This window comes from Lycium ferocissimum, chromosome 3, assembly GCF_029784015.1.
Source record: "Lycium ferocissimum isolate CSIRO_LF1 chromosome 3, AGI_CSIRO_Lferr_CH_V1, whole genome shotgun sequence".
Taxonomy (NCBI): domain Eukaryota; kingdom Viridiplantae; phylum Streptophyta; class Magnoliopsida; order Solanales; family Solanaceae; genus Lycium; species Lycium ferocissimum.
The window spans coordinates 48,588,968-48,594,412 of record NC_081344.1 but is presented as its reverse complement, the minus strand read 5'-3'; positions in this window follow the sequence as shown (position 1 = coordinate 48,594,412).

The following is a 5,445-nucleotide window of genomic DNA, read 5'->3' as shown; positions in this document are numbered from 1 at the left end:
AGCTAGGGGCGGAGTACAGGGCGATGTGAGATGCGGTACAGTTATTGACGAGGATAGTAGCGGGGCAGGCCCGCGGACGCGGGCTAGGAGATAATGCTAGCGACGAGCGTGATAGTTTGAGGGTTCGTGATTTTCTTGTTGTAACCCCCGAGTTTTATGGGTCTGGCTTGGGGAGGACCCTCGGATTTTATTCGACGGATGCGGCGCTCGTTGAGCCCGGTCGTGCTTCGAGACCGAGTACGTCGGTTAGCCTCACACCGGTTACGGGACGTCGCCATTAATTGGTACGAGTCGGAGGGCTGTCCGAGGCGAAAATGCGCCTCCGACTACTTGGAACGAGTTCTGTTTGCTTTTTCTCGACCACTTTTGCCCACGAGTTGCGGCGGGCCGAGTTGATAGATTTTTGCGGGCCGAGACAGAATGCCGGGAGTGTCCGTGAGTACGATTTAGAATTTGACTCTCGGCCTGGTGTGCAAACTATTGTGGCGGATATGGCCGACGGGATGTCTGCGGTATGTGATAGGAACGGATATCGGCTACTTGGTTGAAAGTTGTATGGCGATGGCGTCGCAGACTGGTATGGATATTGCCGGTTACAAGCCTATGCACAAGGGATGGAGGACCGCGCACGAGAGAGGATCGATCGGGCGAGAGATTATGATCGAGGTCGGCCAAGGGCCGGAAACGGGTTAGTTATTCGGGAGTTCGGCGTGCGATCTCGATCGAGTATTAAACGAGTTTTCTCGGCTTTGCACAAAGTATACCCCCACAGTCCTCGGGTTGGAGACCGGGTCATGCAGGGTACTCAGGGGTAGGCCAGAACCCCAGGGCTTCAGGTTCGCAGATGGATAGAGATTCTGGTCGGACGGGGCCGCCTATACCTAGATGTCCTTATTGCAGGGGACGTCACCCTGGAGAATGTTACCGTGCCACGGGTGCACCTTTTCTTGTGGCCGTCAAGGCACATTACGAGGGAGTGTCCGTATAAAGATAGTCCGGATAGTGCGGTTCCACTAGTGGGTCGATTCTTGGGTTATCTTCTTCGTGGCGCGCGCCCTACGGGGCAAGGTAGGTCGGCACCCGATGGCCGTGGTACGGGCGGCGGCAGTTCCGATTCGGCGATCCTTCGCACCGCACATACGCTTTGGCCAGTCGACAGGACCCATAGGCGCCACCAGATGCGGACGCAGGTATTCTACTAACCTTTTCTTGAAATTTATATGCGTTGACAGGTCCAGACTTTGTTTTGTGGTATATTTTCCCTCCCTAGCTGCTAAGAGAATCTGGATAAAACCCGAAGTGATAGGGGCGTTAGAGATAATTATTCATGCAAATAAAAAGTGAATGTTGACAATCTAAGAGACTAACTCGGTAGTTACATACGTCAGAAAAATAGAAGATCCTCTCTAGACCGGAGTGGGGCCCGCTACGAGAACCTTCCGAAAATTGTTAAGGTCCGACTTACCCTAGATTATGTGGAAAAGATCATGTGGAGTAAGCGATGCAATTATATTAGCATTAACACGTCAAAGTGCATGAAAGTTACGAGGTTAAGCGTCTTAGAGCCGGGGTAATCTTAGGATGGGTGAACCCGCAGGAAGTACGCCGAAATTTTCATAAATCGCAAATATAAAGGATAGGTGGAAAGTCGGGGGTAACCTAAAGGGAATCGAAATGTGCCGACCGGTTAGAAACCCCGAGGGTCGGATAGGCTAAGGCAAACTCGTCCGGTGAAAAGAAGGAAGCGCAACACCGTTCCGGAATCAGAGTAAGTTTGAATAAGCGTTTGAGAAATGTTTTGTAAGAAAATGGGAATAAATGTATAAGTATGCATATGACATCCCACGTATGACTGTATCGATCGGCAGGTGGGCCCAACGATCGATGTTGCGATATACGAAAGACATTGACTAAACGGGAATTACGAAATAAATGCAAGATATGGTATAAATGTTACGAAGTGGATTGATATTGATTCCATCACTAGTTAAGGTGGAAGGTCCTAGTATTTAAATATTTGGGAATAAAAAAGAAGGCGAATACGTACGGGGGCACGCAATGGTAACGTTTGGGAAAAATTTTGAAAGAAAGAAAGAAATCTCCCGAAGTATTATGAGACCCCCCATGGGTCGATTGAACATTCGAGGACGAATGTTCTAAAGGGGGAGGATGTTATATCCGTATTTTCTTTGCATATTTGGGAAGTTTGAAAATAATTGTGACTTGTAAGAATAATGCAATATTTTGATTTTGGTCAATATGCATGTTGTTGTTCTTGAATATATGAATGGAAATATTGAGGAAGGCCGAGGGCAAAAATTGAAATATTGGAAATTAGCTTCGGGAATTACAAAAAAATTAGCCACAACAAATTGGGCTAAAAAAAAAGATGAAAGGCCCAACCGGCCATGGTCCAAAAAAAATGTAGTTAAGACCCAAGCCCATGAAATTCATCCATGTGATGAATAAATAATTAAAAGGCCACTTAATCATAAAATTCCCTAGAAGATTCAAGAGAAATAAAACAAGAAAGAAAACAAAGGAAAGAAGAGCATGAAGATCAAGGCCATTCGGCCATGCCCATGATATTTTGTCCCTTGGAAATCTTGCTTCAAAAATCATTTTCTTGTGGTATTTATAATAATTCAAGGGTCCTCTACAACTTGGTGTGGTTGTTTTGGAAGATAGAGGCCTTGTTTCACCAATTTGATACCTTAGTCAAGTGAAGAAGTTGGGGGAAAAAGGTAAGAATTAATCTCTTTTTATTATGTTATGATGGTTTGTTATGTTGTGGTATGTAGAAGAGAGTAGAAATGATGAAAATATGGAAGTTTGTAAAGTGGGTATGCATGTATATATGTAGCCGTGTGTGTGTATTGTTATGTAGCTAAGATGAGTTGAATTTTAGGTTGTATTTTAGTTGTGGTTATGGTGGAATGCATGTTGGAAATGAAAGATGAATGAATTTGATGGAAGTTGGGAATATGGGATGAGGCCGTGTGCCATGTTGGTGTGGAAGAGAAGTAAATTCATGTTCATTTAGTTTGTTAGTTGTGACGTTGTGACCTTTGTGACGCAAATGAAGGTGTAATGATTTGAATTAGCATTGGAATTTCTTGTATGTAATTATGAGAAATTATGTGAATTTTATATGATTTTTATATAAGTATGGAAGTAAGACTCTAAATGTGAATCATGTTTGTTGTTAATGAATTTGGAAGGAAAACAATGTGACTTGGAAGTTTCGTTGCATTTGTAGAAGCTTTGGGTAGAATATGGAATTAGCGGGAAAACTTGAATTTATGTGTCACGACCCAACTCCGTAGGCCGCGACACGTGCCCTAGTTGGACACTCGTACGTACCTTAGCCTAAATTAGCAAAATATTACAAATAAGCAGAAATAATAATTTAACAAGGACAAGTGGGCATGCCGCACGAGGGCCGATAAGTGCCGTCACAAAACATAGACAAACTCTAAACGTACGCAAATCTCACGAAACATATACAGAACCCACACCACATGTCTACAGACCTCTACAGAACAAAAACATAATCATATGACGGGACAGGGCCCCGTCGTACCCAAAATCAATACGTACAATTGCAGCAGAAAATTTTATACCCAAAATACAGGCTCCGGACAAGGGAGCACTTCAACCAGCTGAGCAGACAACCTAGGCGGGCAAATCAGCAAATCAAACGTCTGTACCGCGGCACGAAACGCAATTTCGAGGAAGGGGTCGATACGAAAAATGTCCGAATATGTAAAGCGAGAGCATGTAATAAATAAAATTAAAATCGAAGCGGAAAACAATGGAGATGCATAGGTAATCAAAAATGCGTACCGTAAATCATACGTAATGCATGCGAAACATATGCAAAAGCCGCCCCCGCTATGGGACTCGGTGAACGAACGGAGGCGCTCCTTTCGTCCCGCGCCAAAGCACATCATACTTTGAGTAGGAATATCTCGAAACAAAGCATAACATACCAAGTGGCCACATCACATCACATAATCAGATATCAGAATATACGTACATGGCACATCATACACCGTAACCCATGTACGTGTAATACCTGCCCCCTCACACCGGAGCGCGGCGAACAATGCAGAGAAGTACGCTTGAGAACATATCCTGGCCCGGGCTCAGTGGGGGAAACATTGAGGCATCCACGAGTGGAGTAGTGAGAAACTAATGCAATAAAAATACCATAGAAATTTCCAGAGACTCAATGAGGCATAGGGAATGACAAATCAAAGTAACGAAATCGGACGGAATCATAGTACGTACCTTTCGGACATCACAGTAGGTTATGTCAGGACAGAACATTCGGAGTCAAAGTACATATCAAAACGTTTCATAGGACTTAATGGAATATTTAAAATGATTTTTGCTTAGTAGCTAAAACATTCCTTAAAAGCCGCTCGAAGACAAATCGTAAATACAAAAGAGTAAAATCAGAAATAGGGGGGCCCACCTCGGTCAATTGAGGTGGCGGACATAAATTTTAATCATTGAGCTCCATAAAGTTATTTAGGAAAGTTTCGAAGCGATCCGGATTCATTTGCAAAAGATACGAAAGTTGAAGCATTCTTATAACCAAAAGCAAGCTTTATGATTCAATTGTACCGAGTGAATAGTATTCAAAATCAAACTCGAATTTCCGGGAGCGAATTATCCCCGAGGTTCCGTCTTCGGCCTAATAGGTCTAGGACGTGCCAAATAAAGAATAGGGGTAGCTTTACATACCTTTCTCGCTTGTTAGGTTCATCGAAACTCCGGTCCGTTTCGCCAAAAAATCTGCAAATGGTTATATTGACCGGTTACTATTCATGAAACTTACACTTTCCAAGCTTAACCAATTTTGTTCTATAAAAATTCCGCAACACCTCCCCTATACATATAGCACCCCCGAGTTTCAACTCGCTCAAAACAATCAACAACAACCCGACAACAACACCAACAACAACAACAATCACTACAAACCACAATGTAACACAACTAGTTAACTTTTCGACATAATGCAATAATTTCCATTCCGACTCACATGTTCAATCCAACACCATCACACTCACATTCATTACTAGCCAAAATCGTTACAATGCCATTCGGAAGCATTTTGTCACGACCCAACCCCGTAGGCCGCGACTGGTGTCCTAGCTGGACACCCATACGTACCTACCTAACAGATCCGGCATGCCAAATAGCTAATTCCGATCAAACATACATAAATCCATGCAGATATAAGGTGCATCGCACGAACATACATATATGTATATACATACTGGAACCTGTACGTAGTCGTTGGGGCTATTATAACGTACAAAGTCGCATATCGCACATACCTACCGGACGTTGACAACCCATATCCCACAAACATGTCTACGGGGCCTCAACATACGAATGGGACCGAAGACGGGACGGGGCCCCGTCGTACCCAAA